Source organism: Eptatretus burgeri, chromosome 11, assembly GCF_056783735.1.
Source record: "Eptatretus burgeri isolate ZD-2024b chromosome 11, Ebu_testis_v1, whole genome shotgun sequence".
NCBI classification, from domain to species: Eukaryota; Metazoa; Chordata; class Myxini; order Myxiniformes; family Myxinidae; genus Eptatretus; species Eptatretus burgeri.
The window spans coordinates 11,090,495-11,106,106 of NC_140971.1; the positions used below are offsets into that span (position 1 = coordinate 11,090,495).

Here is a 15,612-nt window from a genome sequence, read left to right on the forward strand (position 1 = left end):
AGTACAGGGTTTCCAAAGCATCTGCACGCCACGGTCGGATTGGGAAATGGCACAGGAATTTTAGGGTCTGTGAAAGAGAGGAACCATCCAAGCACCGCAGACTGGCTGTTTCGATCCAATGCCAGGCATATCTGAATTTAAACGGCATTTACCACTGCCACTCACAAGAGGAACCTTGGCGCAGAAGGAGGTCATTCAACACATCATGCCTGCGCTACACCAACCCCAGTATCCATCACCAATCGGCACATAAGATATCTACAAGTATCCGCATGCCCCCTCCATCTCCATTGCATCCAGGTACAGTACCTATCCAATTAAAATGTACACCTGTCCACCAGATCCACTGCCATTACCTTTCCCTTTCCAGGGAGGTCATTCAATGCATGAACCGCTCTCCGACTGAAAGACCCCTGCCTTAATACTGTCCTGACTCTCATCTTCTTCACCCTCAAGCTAACCACCTCGCTCATCTCATACAACATTCAGTGTACTTTGTTGGTGGACAGCACCCTAGCATTACACCATTATGAAGTACATCGGATAAACTCGGGCTAACTCCTCAAAACAACCAATTATAATTATCGGCTTACAAAACGACGGGTGATAGAAATGTGTTTACATTCTCCGCTGAAGCTGTCTCTTGTTTGGTTTTGCAATGCAGCAGTGCACTTGAGGTTGCGTTGTTAGACTGGGATTGCTTAAGCAACCAAATGAGAAACCAGAACTTGATATTTCAGGAACACAGCCTTCTCTAAAACACGATACCATCAGCTGCACTTTACTATTCTTGCACAGAAAATACTCTTTCCACGAAACCAGCCCCACTAACCATGGTCTGCGTTATTTCCATCAACGTATATGTTGAAATCCGAGGTCAAATCCTGTATTAAAGGGTTCATTTGTCGATTACCTGCTTATGCCCTTGTACTAAATGTGATGAAAGTACAATGATATACCCTGTCTGTCCTGTGTGTGTATGTATGGATTAGTGTATATACAGGGCGTCCACATTTAAATCAAACACCTATGAAGCCTTGTAAATTTTCATTGAATAATGCAAACAGGACAATGTTCATATGGCTCAGAGTCAGTATGCTTGAGTTTCATTTGGTATATGGTTAGATATCATTCGGGCACATTAGAGTAAACATTCAACATGTGCACCATTCGTAGCATGGACTAAGTCACAGCGGTACTCATTTTCTAACATCTCAGGGGTTACGGACGTCACTGCCACTGTGATGTGCTCTTTCAGCTGAACAATGTCCTGCACCTTTGTGTAGTACACTTTGCATTTCACATCTAAAATTTCTACATAAAAAGTTAAGAGGCTTCAAAGTTGTTGCATTTCAATGTGGACTCCCTGTATATATATAACTAAAGGACGAGTAGGGATCCAATGTTTCAGGGGATACCCCCCACACCTCCAGGATACCGCATGATCCGAATTCCAAAAATCTAAGCCTCAGTGATTGTGTGGATTACTGTCTTGTATTCATGTCAAGTTTCAGAATATTCCACCAGGTTACAAAGGAGGAGTATCAAAATTAGGGATCCGAAATTTCAGGAGGTAACTCCCCATGGGAGCCCCATTGATCCGAAATTAAAAATCAAATCCTGCGTGATTGTGGGGCCTAATGTCTTGTATTGATGTGTCAAGTTTCAGAACATTCCGCCAGGTGATAAGGAAGGAGTATCAAAAAATAGCACAGACAGACAGACAGACATCCGGACATCACGACTCATTTAACAAGTTCATCTCTTCGAGAATCGAGATGAGATGACCTATCAATGTGGTGTATAAGGGTGATGTATAAGACTGCTAAAAATCATGCTCACCTCCAGAATTTAAAAAAAGATATTTAAAATCATTACTTTATTACCTCCGCCACGGAAGGTAAAGGAGGTTATGTTTACACCTCTTTCTGTTTGTTTGGCTGTTTGTTTGTGTACAGGATATCTCAAAAAGTTGCGGACGGATTCAGACGAAACTTGGTGGACAGGTTGGGTGTGTGGCCACGACGAATTTATTCGATTTTGGTGAAGATACGGATCTCGATATGAGAATTGTTTAATTTTTTAAAGTGATTCTTCACCATTGAGAGATAGGGCCAAAAATGATATAATACTGTATACAATGATGTTTCAAAAACGTATTTGGTCCGATATGTTCTCGTGGATCAGGCATTACATGGCGGAGATATGCGCTCTACCGAGTACCCTTCTCGTTTCAATTGTAAGGTGTTTATTTTTGGTTGCCGCACACCTTCCTCTATATTTCTACACACTCCTCCCATGCTCTTCTCGCCGAAGAAGTCTACATAAAGCAAACAAGAAAAGCCACACAAGGTAAGCCTTTTGCCATTTCAAACTCTACCTGAGTTTATCTACAGCTGTAGACATTCACAAGTAACACATACACGAGAATCCCAATGTCATCTGCCTCTGGATGGATGAAATTGGACGGGTTGATTGGTTAATAACAATACAAGTTTTCAAAATTTTTGATGGCAGTAGAAAATGGCTGCCACAGCCACCAGCGGCTGAATTTGAGATGGCCCAATATCCAAATCTGTTCATAATATGTTCGGCTACTCATGTGCCAAATTTGGTGCTTTCCTCACAAAATGCACAATTGTTATGCAAAGTTGCCCCACCATTGTGACAGGTTTGCAAAGCCTTGTATTCGTGACTTTTATTTATTTATATTCCCCCAAAATTGCATTACTTCCCAAATGTTTGAAACACAGTTGGTTCCCAGACAGGCAGACATATTATTTATATCCTCATCTTCCCTGTAGGCCTACAACCTACTACGGCAGACAGCAATGATCCACTAAACAGGAGCAGGAATGAACAGCAAATTCCCCAAAGTGGAATTTCAACCATTATTGCCAATAACATTATATTTTACTACTGTCTATGTTTTTATAACTCATTTGTTACCAATATGTTGTGATTAAGAGGTGTCCTCAATCCTTCATTCAGGATGTCCAATGGTGTCCTTCATTAATGATTCTGGTTTATCTCAATGTTTCATGAAATAAGTTATATTGGTCATTGTGGTCCAATCGGATGATGCAGAGGTAGCACACTTACTTTTAGCTGTCTCATCTGGATTCAGTCGTTGGTAGGATGGCCAAAAGGTATGCCCACTAGCTTTTAAGCCTTCTAGCCTGGGTTTGAATCTCGTCCCAGCTGTAAAGTTTTGCAAGCAGGGCGAGTCATCAATCGATGTGAAACTGAATGTCACATCTGCTGGCATGAGATGGTGCATGTTAAAGATCCCACGGTATCCTTCATTAAGAGTAGGTCATCACTGGCACCCAGAACAAGGTACAAATTCCTGCCTGGATTGTATGTAGCAAGTGGTCTGGTCTTCTTGGAGGTTCATTAACACCAGGTTTTACTGCTCACTATCTCTCAGAGTGGGATGCTGTCCAGGCAGCAGCTTGTGCACTGTAAACAAATTGACCAGATGGTTCGCATGTTTAATGTGGATGGCCTTCTTCAGACATGAATGGCAACCAATGCACGCACGCACGCACACATACACGCACATGCACACGCACGACCAGCTGAGCATGTGAAATGCTCAACAGACTATTGGATTCCATTTGTAAACAAACATGAACATAACAAACCGAAAAAAAACTATCCCTAACTCACCTTGCAAGGAATTTCCAACAACAGGTGTGAATAGAACACACCGTGCAGAAAAATGAAACCGCAACAAATACAGCCCCAACGATTGCAAAAAAGACAAAATAAAAATATAAAAATAAATATCAACAAATGTACACCAACAACTGGGAGAACGAGAAAAGAGCAGGAAATAAATAAGAAATAATTGTACTGAGTTGTGATCGACAATGAAGGCTTATTGGAATGGCTAAGACGAGGTCACAGCTCAACCGGGATGGAGAACGAAAATAAATGGCTAAGATCAAGGACACTACACCAATGGATTTAAAAAGATGGTGAGGCTGAGCGAGACGGACAAGTGTAGATTCTGCAAGACATAAACAGAAAGGACGAGTCACCTGCTTTTGGGATATAAAGAACTATTATCAGAACAACTTTCCACACAATGGCACAACAAAGTAGGCAAAGTGATTCATTGCTCATATCTACAAAAACGTCAACATCTCAGATCTAGAAAATTCATGGAAACATGAACAAAGGGAAATCATTGAAAATAAGGACGTCATGCTCATGTACGACCTGATGATCCCATCGATCGTGAACATAGAAAACAAAGCCTTGCGACCAGACATCGTTCTCAGGAACAAAAACGAAAAGACAGCATTGCTGATTGAGATGTCATTACCCAGCGATTTTGGTTTAAATAATCAGAAATCAAGAAAATGGCCAAATACCAGAACCTCAAAAATGAGATCAAGAGATCTTGGAAGATGAAGAGAGTCAAAATTGCACCACCAGTGATAATTGGAGCAACAGGAATAATAAAGAACCTCACTGAGATTAAAAAAAAAAAAACCATCCCCGGGAATATTACCACAAATGAACCACAATTGGAGGTAGTCCGGGGTTCGGTGACGATCCTGAAAAGAGCCCTCAGAACAAAACTGAAAACAACAAAGTTCAACAACTTTGTCCATGAACTGTGATCCCTTAACAAAGCGGAGGTGGATACTTTGAGTCCTGGGAGGACTTTGTTCCATCTCCTCAACCCCACAAATGGACATCACAACCAACCAAAACACACACACACACACACACACACACACACACACACACACACACACACACACACACACACACACACACACACACACACACACACACACACACACACACACACACACACACACACACACACACTTGTAGGGGATTATTAAGATTTGTTTTCACATGAACAAGAGTTATGATCCCTCTATCTGCTGTTGGTCCAATAACAGCTGTTCATTTGACAAATATAATTGGAAATGCAGTTTATGTTGTTGATAGATCTGAAAACATGAACAAGGCTTCTTACCCACACCTACCATTAGCTGTCTATCAAAAGGAGTATTCGTTTTCGACAAGATATAATGTGGATATTATTTGGTATCTCCGGCATCACAATTCATCACACATCTGTGAACTTTATCACACACAACAAGATATTTCCTTTTACTAAATGTGCATTTTGCAACCTGTTCATTCCATAATGCCATACTTGCTTGCTATGGGGTAAATAGCTTAAATGATCTCTCATCAAAATGAGTTTTTGTTGAATAGATCTCACCGCATACCATTTCTCACAAAACAATCACAACCAAAATGTGTAAACTGGGCTTAAAGTATGTAATTCATATATATGGAATTAAAGTATCTAATTTCGGTAAATATTTTATATTTTCACTGCACTTGTGCTGATCTTACACCTCGCAACCCCAAGGAGTACCTTGAGCTGTGACTTCCCCTCTACTCCCACCTCTTGTTCATCTGTGTGCTGTTGCATCCTCCCAACAGTGACGACTCCATCTACATCACATCTCTGTGTCCCCATTTGTCCGTCCCTCTCTCTCATGAATAAACCTTACATGTTTACCCACTCATCCCAACTCTCTCTTGCTCATACATGGTGATTTCAATTGTCACCATGCAACTCGGTTGGGTGTTGGTACCTCTCTCTCTCCAGCAATGGCACTTCAGCAAATAACTTCTGTAACTCCATGGACTGACTCAATCTGTAAACTTTCCAACCTGGATTTCTCCAAATGGCAAATCCTCCGTTTTGGATTTAGTGATGACAAACTTCCCTGCAAATGTGTCCTGCTCTTCCTTTGCTCCAATTGGTTCAACTGATCATGTGTTTGTGAAAGGCAACATCTCTCTGGGTATTCTCAGAGAGCTGCCTCAATGCCAGAAAGTCTGGTGGTTCACTCAAGCAGATTGGCAGGGAATGCAAGCAGCCATCTCTCTTCAGGACTGGTATCCCATATCTACTGCCCCTGATGTTAACTCAGCCTGGGAATTCTTCCATAGAAACCTCTTCTCTCTTCTCTTCTCTCTCTCTCTCTCTCTCTCTCTCTCTCTCTCTCTCTCTCTCTCTCTCTCTCTCTCTCTCTCTCTCTCTCTCTCTCTCTCTCTCACAAATTAATCCCATCTCGTCGTTAATTGTTCTACCCTTATTCCCACCCATGGCGCACTGAATCCTGTGATGAGGCAGTTGCTCTGAAACAACTTGCCTTTTCTTTCTGGAAAGCTAATCCAACCGAAGGCAATCTTACTGCTTTCCAAAAAAGTCCACAACAAGTGTGTGTCCACTCTCAGGAGCCAGAAAACAAAAACAACATCTGTTCAACCTCAAGAATACACTTTCAAACTTGTCTCCCTCCTCTAAAACCTGGTGGCACCTTGTTAAGTCTGTATATGGTGTATGCTCCCCTTCCATCCCTTCCCTTACTTCAAGTGGCACCACAGCCGACTCCGCTCGTTCGAAGGCCGAATGCCTCGATTCTGTGTTTTCTTCCTAATCTTGTCCCCAACCCCTCACCTCTTGGTTCTCATCCTTCCCCATCATACTCAACTGCTCCTGGACTCTGGACTCTTTTATTATATTTTCCCTGGATTATTTTGTGGGTCTTTTGGTTTTTTATGCCTGGTGTTGGCTTAATGATGAGGGTGGCGGGCTTTGGATCCGAGGGTCCTGAGTTCAAATCCTGCTCAGCTGTTGAATTAATGCCAGGTGGGGTTAACTCGACCTGTCATCCTTCCGAGGTCGGCAAAATGAGTGCCAGCTTGCTGGTATACCGTGTCGGAGTGGCGACCCGTCCAGGATTGTACCCAATAGCCAAGGAGACTGCTTAAGCAGCACCGACGCTCTGCACAGAGCGTGGCCGCACTCTCCGCCTCCTTTTGTTTTTTTGCAATACACACTGCAAGAAGATATCAACTTTGTGGATGAGTTGATCAGGAAGTTCTCCAAATGTTTCCATTGTGCAGAGGCACATCAATTTCTCGCAGGTACGTTTTACAAGTACTTTCGGCTTCTTTTAAAAATTTTAGTCGTCTCATTCTGCAATCCTTATGTCAGCGGCATGGAATACGTCCAAGGTCACCCCGATTTACTTCGTCACTTGGGTTTTCCACGTAAGCGCGCTAAGCAACCTGGGGGCAGATTACATCATTTTGAAAGTGCCCTATTGCATTGTACCCCGATTGCAACTCCTTTACATCCATTTCAGATCATTTGGCTTGTTTTATGTTCCCATTAGCTGACGATGCCATGGATCACAGGTTTGAAATCCCACTTACTGCGCTAATTTGCCCAGCGTCCATTACATTAACTACCCTTACTTCCCACATACTCCTTTCTTTTCCACTCCTCGTTTGATTTTGTCTTCGACAGGAGGATGAAATGGTGCAACCTGGATCAAACTAAAGTGGTACGATGCTAGCTGGGGGAATTGCATTGTGGAGCATGCCATCTTTCAGAGCCATAGTTCATCTCTTTGCCAATATATATATATATATATATATATATATATATATATATATATATATATATATATATATATATATATATGTTCATATTTACAGGTTTTGATTTCAAGAGTCAATTCATGATGAACCCCTCTCTTCTTGCGCTATGACTTTACTGGTCTGTCGGTGATACTCTGACGAGAGAACTGCAATGACAAATCGAACAAGATATGTTAGGTACAACAATAAGAAGGGTACTCCAACTTTACAAAGAGATTATGAACACTTGATGGTAGAAGTCCCATGATTTCAGCTGTCCTCTGCAAACAACGTATAGCTAACATCTTTTCCCAGCTTCCACAATCTCTGATCTGTGTCTTCTGCACCGTCAAAAAACCTTACAGTTGTCTGTATAAGTACTGTAAGGATACCACAAATCGCCACATAAGCAAGTACAGAAAAGTGGTTGCTGAGCAAAGCAAAGAAGCGTTTGCCCTTTGTTGCTGATCAGGCATCTCCCATAACCATTGTTACATTACTGGTGAGAGGGTAAGACCCCAGAAAAGCAAACACAAAATATCCTTCTTCCTCCGTGCATGTTACTCGTGACAAGCATCCAGCCAGCGTGCTCGCACGAAGCCTGCCTGGGTGTGAAACATGCAATGTACACTTAAAATGTAAAACCCCAGGATTTCCTGCTGTCCACTTTTTGTTGTTGTTGTTGTTGTTGTTGTTGTTGTTTTGAGAAAATAAATGAATAAACAAATTTTGGACGGTGTTAAGGGAATGACCTTTCCATTGAAATTCCAATTCTACATTGTAGGAGTTGTTCAAAAATATGATTTTCCTTGCTGGTCGAGGCCACAAGTACGGCACCTGTCCCTGGACCCACTGAGCAACCTCATCAATGATCAAGTACAGGGATAACACCCTAACATCCAATAAAAGAGCATCCAAAGAAACAGGAAACAAGACATCTTGAATGATGAAAAAATTGGCAGAAGTACTACAATTAGTGAAAGAGTACTCTGACGACATTCAAATGGAATTTGGCCTAGATAAGTGCGCCAAGTGCACATTCGTACAAGGTTAAACTAACAAAAAACGGACAACATACAAATGGAGCTAAATACGATGATGCAGGAACGAGACAACAAAGCATTATTTGCCAAAGAATACTGGCACAGAACGAGGCCGATTCTGAAAACACACCTCTCTCCAAGAAATAAAATCGAAGCCACAAACCAACTCGCAGTACCAGTGTTCTAATACAGGCAGCTACGGAAAAAGAAACTGGGCACAATCGGAAATCAACAGACGAGATATCAGAACAAGGAAACTCCTCGCTATCCACAAAATGTTATACAAAAATCAATGTATCCCGAGAATGTACCTGCCGACACGAGAGGGTGGTAGCAGCCTGATGGAGCGTAACCAAGTGCAAAGAATGACAACTGTAGAATTGGCTGAATACATGAAAAGTCCAACAGACTCCAGAATCCAATTTGTACACAAACATGGACAGCACTCCAGAAAAGGTGTTCCTAACCCACCCAGCACAAAAATTTCCAAAGACAGGTGTGAAATGGAAGATGTCACACATGAAACCAAAAGAGCAATGAATACAACAAATACAGCAATGAATACAGCCTCAAAGATTGCAAAAAAGACAAAATGATAACAAGAAGGGCTCCCGGTAGAGCGCATACCTCCACCACGTAATTCCTGATCCACGAGAACATATCGGGCCCAATACATTTTTGAAATGTCATGTTATACAGAACTATATCGTTTTTAGCCCCGTCTCTCAATGGTGAAGAATCACTTTAGAAATTAAATATTTCTGGTATCCAGATCCTGATTCAGATCTTCACCAAAATCGAATTAATTTGTCCTTGTCACACACCCAGCCTGTCCAAGTTTTCAACGAATCCGTCCACAACTTTTTGACATATCGAGCTGTATATCCGTTTAGCAATAGCTCTTAATTGTGAATAATCACTCAAAAATTGTCAGATCTGGATTCGGATCTTCACCAAAATTGAATCAATTCTTCCTTGTCACACACCTGGAGACAGGTATATGTGAAAGTAGATGGGAGAAAACAGAGACCATCGACCTGCTTGTGATGGTAGAGCAAAAGACCTTGCGCTTCATCTTCATCATTTGTCCATTGATCAATGGAGTCCTCCATTGACTAATGAACAAAGGCGATACAAGTTGAGAGTAGTTCTGATTACCCATTGAAGGACTTTTCTTTGCGAAGGAAGCTGTGGAATTTTAAATGTCCACTATCTTATGCCGGCAGACAGGACACTCAGTTTTAATGTAGATCCGAGGGACGGCACACACACACACATTGATGAATCAAATCTCGTGCATGGGAGTTAACGCTAGTTTTAATTTGCATGACACGATTTTGACTCACATTGTCCTGAAAAAGAATCTCCCCAATATCACTTTAAAAAAAAAAAAAAGGAAGAACCCCAATCGTTAGAATAGGACCTCACTTTTCAAATCCAATCACAATGAATACTGGAACTCCTCAAGGATGTGGACTCAGCTCTTTATTGTATCCTCTTTTTGCTTACGATTGCGTTCCACCTCTTGAAAATTGTCTGATTGTAAAGACATCAGATGATGCAACTGTTGTCGAACTCATTCACAGCGGCGAGGAAGGTAATTATTGCCAGCAGGTTGAAATTCTCGTGCGTTGGTGCTCAGTCAGCCAACAACAACGAAATAAATTATTGTTCATTTTTCAAAAAGAACAAGTCAAAAATTAATCCCCTTTTTTAATTAACGGTGCCGAGGTTGAAATATTGTAGATTCCATTAAATTCCTTGATGCCCATATTTCTGATGATCTCGGCTGGGAGGTGAATATCGAAAGCCGAGCAGCGGTTGTACTTCCTGAGCAGACTTAAAAAGTTTTCATGTTAGCACGAAATTTTAATTGGGCAGCGATCGAGAGTGTATCCACCGTCTGGTTTGGTCACAGCACAGAATCTGGAAGGAAAAAAATTCGCCGTGTTGTTAAAACGGCGTCGGTAATTATTGGAGTGTACCTGAAAACAGGTGTGTAAATAGAGGCAAGGCAATTATCCACAATGCCTTCCATCCTGCACATAATCTTTGTCAGGTACTGTCATCGAGGAAAAGATGCAGAGCTATAAGGACGAAGTCGGAGTGTTCAAAAAGATCATTTTATCCGACTGCTGTTGGCTTTATTAATTAATTATAAATTATTGTGACGTATTTTTAACAAGGACATTTCATGACAAATTTATGATGCATATAGCAATAAACTATATTATATTATATTATATTATATTCGCACGGCCTCGGCTGAAGAAACTGAGGGGGGCAATGAAAAATCATTCACAGAAAAAGGAAATCAACCTGACGGTGACAAGTTTATTCTGAAACACAAATGCTTGGCTATCCCTAAACTTGGATAAATATGGGTTAAATCGCTTTATTTTTTTTTGAATTGTAAATGAACAGGAAACAAACATGATAAGTATATGCGTGAAACTACACACCCAGACTGGGAATCAAACCCAGGTCCTCTGGTCAACTGTACCAGTGCTCTGCGATCTGGCTGACTCACTAGCTGGGCAATGCAATTCCTCCACAAATAGAAATGCCACTCTCTTTCCCCCGTCGCTTCCGGGACACTCACTGCCAACCATAGGAGCAGCGATGACCTGTCCACGAGGGGATTTCTTTTTTTTTTTTAAGTTTGTTATCAATTTATCATCTTATGCGTTTAAACTCGGAATAGGCCAACATGACTCGGCTTTGTATGCTGCACTCTATTTCACTGAGGAAGTTGTTCTCACTGGTAGAAAGAAGTTCCAGATACAAAACTTATTTTGCCATAATTCATCACCTCATCATGGCCCTCATATGGCACGTGCCAACAAACTCTTACTTGACTCTTACTTCAAGGTCATTGTTGACTGCTAAATATTTAATTATGAAGAAATATAAGCCGAGGTTCATGAAGTGGCTCCAAAATATCCGGCAGGTTTGGCTGCAGAGATCTTCCCTGGCAAAATGACTCGATTCACAAGGCACTAGGTTGTGATTGGTCATTCTCTTAAGGATCAGTGATGCACAATCAAACACTTGAAAAGACATTTTTGAATGTCTCGATCACGCGTTGCATCTTTGCATCACCAATGGTGACCAACGGGTCAGGAAAATGTTTATTTAGCAAGATAGGCCTCATAAAAAAAAAAAACTGCCAACAACCGTACGATAGGAGTATCTGACAACAAAAGATGTTTAAGGTCTTGTAAGCTGCAAACTCCACCAAGTAAGCTTTTGAGAAGATCATTGATGAGTTAGTGGCTGCAATATCACACAAATGTAATTTCCCTTCAGTTTTATTTGTGTTATTTTTATGTCAGACGAGCAGACAGAAGACCCACCCTCGATCTGGGTGGGTCAAGTTTGCGCATCACTTGCTGAAAAAACAGTAGAGTTTATGTTTTGCAAGAAGACTACAGATGTTTGTATGGTGTGCACTTAAAAGGTTCGAGATGGTGTACAGGTATAAAGGTCTGTTCTTTATTGCACGGCCCACAAGCCACTGCCGGCCCCTGGTGGCCGAAAGTGCGGCCCCTGACGTGTGGCCGATAATACGCAAATGTAAAAACACTCCATCATAAATCCACCGTAAATGTTATGAAATTGACACAATGGTTTCAAATGAGTGTTCCAACGCAGAGCATAAAAGTAACATTAATTACATGAGGATATGGTTGCAGTATATAAACAATGATGCTTGCAGCCCAGTTGACCAAAACGCAGAAGAGTATGTGGAGGCGGGGCCCAATAGCAGCCATTATGGAGTCCTGCAGGTAGTGTGGCGGCTCTCACATTGATGTCATGTCGGAAAAAGTGGCCCCCCTCTAAAACAAGAGTGAATATTGCTGGTCTAAAGGGTAAGTTTCAATAGTAGTTAGTGTCCAAGTGGTCAAAAGGTCTAATCTCTTAAGCATCTAAAAAGGGTTGAAAAAGGTCCAAGTGGTCTAAAGCTTTAAATTGTCAAGCATCCAAGTTGTCTAATCTGTTTGTAAGGGGTCTAAATGGTGTTGAGGTTGAAGCGGTCGAAAGGGACTCAAGGGGTGAAAGGTGTCAAAGTTCTATGGGTCTAAAGGGTATAAAACGTCGAAAGGTTGAAGGGATCCAAAGGTGTCAAAAGTGTCACAAGGGTCTTAAAGGTAAAAGGTAAAAGGGGTCTTAAAGGATCTTGGGCATCTTTAGGGTTTCAGGGGTTTTAAGGGTCTTGTGAGTCTGAAGGGTCTTAAAGGGTCTTCAAAGGTATAAGGGGTCTCAGCAGTCTAAAGGGTGGAAAGGTACATTCCGATAGTATGTAATTAATAGATATATGTGTGTGTAGTCAGGGTACAACTGACATTCAAACAGTGCATAATTAATAGGCATGTTGTCACACTCCCGTATCTTTCTTTTATATGCAGTATATACTGCATGCATATACAGTATATCTATATATATATATATATATATATATATATATATATATATATATATATATATATATATATATATATATATATATATATATATATATATATATATATATATATATATATATATATATATAGAAATATATCTTCTTCTTACGGCTGTTCCCGTTAGGGGTCGCCACAGCGGATCATCCGTATGATCCGCATAGTGATTTGGCACATGTTTTACGCCGGATGCCCTTCCTGACGCAACCCTGGTCACCTCTTACGACACAGGGATATGATACACCTATTGCAACCGGGGTATACACCGGCCCAGTACACTGGTACTCACTTCGCCAACCTCGGAAGGATGTCAGGCTGAGTCAACCCCCTGGTGTATTAATTCAGTGGCCCAACGGGGCTTGAACTCAGGACCTTTTGGATCCCAAGCCGCTGCCCTAACCACTGTGCCAACACCAGGCATATATATATATATATATATATATATATATATATATATATATATATATATATATATATATATATATATATATATATATATATATAGATATAGATATATATATATATATATATATATATATATATATATATATATATATATATATATATATATATAAATATAAATATATTACATATGATTGAGACAATTTGTATATCTTCTCCAAAGAAACGGTGTGTTGCTTTTTTATAACACTTGGTGTTGCACATGTATGGTCCCTCTTCCCCTCAACCCAATACTTTGAGTGCTTTGGACCTCCTTGATCCATTTTGTGAGATTAATTATTTCAATGTGTGTGTATGTTTATATAAATATTTAATTATTAAACCAACCATCCCAATTATGCATATATTTTTGGAACAATAATTAAGCATATTATTATTATTTTTAATTATTTGAAATAATGTCCAACAAGTATGATGTGACCAGTCATCCATGGTCACACAACAAAATGTAGTTTTGACGTCGCAAGAAAACACTTCATGTGGGATGGTTGGATAACTTGGAGGTATTACGTGCATTCACCCTCAAGCTGTCTAGCCTGGGTTCGAACCTTGATCCAGCTATAAAACTATCACCCTCGTGATTTCGCATGCAGGGTGAGGCATCATGCGTGTGCCGCCCATTGGAAGTATCTTACGACAGGGCACCTGTCTGTCAGTACTGGCTGTTGATGGATGTTCAAGATCCCCATGATGTCTTTCTTGAAAAGGAGGTGATTTTTCACCAGGATCCTGAACCCATCGGAATGCTGTGATGGCATCTGGCATTGCGAATGCTTCAACGAAAGTCTAGGTTTGACTGAACCAAGTGCAATAAAAGTTGGAAGTCCATTTTTTTTCAGCAATCGGATGAATTGAAAGACATTGATAATTATACCTAGGTTTTGTGATGCTGCGAAGCAGTGAGATATCTATGTGCTTTCACACCAATGCCTATATAAAACTACAACTGTTGCTTGTTACAAGTCTTTTTTTACCCCGCGGGGTCAAAGCGCCGCTCGCGTTCTCTCTTTTGTTGTGTACAGTTCATTTGAACGTCTATTTCTCCATTATTCGTGAACAGAATTCGATGAACATTGGCAGTCATATACTAGACACATATATATGTGCAGTAAATAACTGAGCCCAAAGTGCGATTGCGGCTCTTTGCGCTGAGGAATGGCCCATTTTGGCCCATTTTCTTAAAATTGCTATTTCTCGGTTATTAGTGGACGGAACCGAACCAAACTTGACAGGTATATTCTAGAGACCATTCCCCAGGCAATAACTGAGCCAAAAGTGCGATTGCGGCTCTTTGGGCCAAGAAACAGCCCTTTCAGCCCATTTTCTTAAAATTGTTATTAAAAAGCAATAAATTAAATGCTCAGCGCAAAATTAAGTCGCAACTGATGATATGAAACTAGCCTCACTCTTGTGAGGCGTTCTGGTTTCTTTTTCTGATGCAATGAAAATCTTACCAAATTTCAAAACTATCTGTCGTCCGTGCTATCGCTCACCCGAGAGTTGTAGGAATGAACTCCCATGGGGTATGTTCGCAATTCGAACTTGTTGTAAAGATATCTTTCACAAGCTTTGCTGTTTTCTCAGAGGAACTTGACTTTCTTTTGCTTCTTCAAACATAAAATATGCTCGTGGTAATCGACATAAAAAAGAACAAATTTCTGTGATAAAATTGTGCCATTGATGATGGGTTAAACATAAGATATTCCGCACGAGGTGAATGAAAGAATAACAAAATGTTTTCAACTCCCTCGGAATGTGGCACCAGGACCCTTCTGTGAAATGGCGAACAGATGTAGTAAAAACCCCAATACGTGAGATAAAATAGGGAAATATTTACATTCTTAGTTCCTGAACTTGATTTATGTTAAATAATTACCCCACACACACAGGAAGCAAAAAATGGGGTTAAGCAATTGCTTCACTTCTGTCTGTCCATCTGTCTGTCCACAAATGCCAGTTTATAATCGACGAACAACTTGATTGAAATTGAACGTTATGTTGTGAATACAAATCAGAACATGAATCGAAAAAGAACCTGTCGTTTAACAGCATTTTGGCTCTGAATTTGTCCCGATTACACGCGCACAGAGAGAAAGGAGCGAGATAATATTTTTTACTCTGTCTGCATGTCTGGCAGCGAAACAAAATTGAAAATCATTCCAAACAGG

At 40.7% G+C, this 15,612-nt stretch overlaps 1 protein-coding gene across 6 annotated transcripts in view; it reads right to left on the minus strand.

Moving 5' to 3' along the window:
* Window positions 1-15,612, minus strand: part of LOC147016500 (large neutral amino acids transporter small subunit 2-like) — a 70,670-nt gene that overhangs the window by 40,166 nt on the left and 14,892 nt on the right. The gene's annotated exons all lie outside the window — the stretch shown is intronic.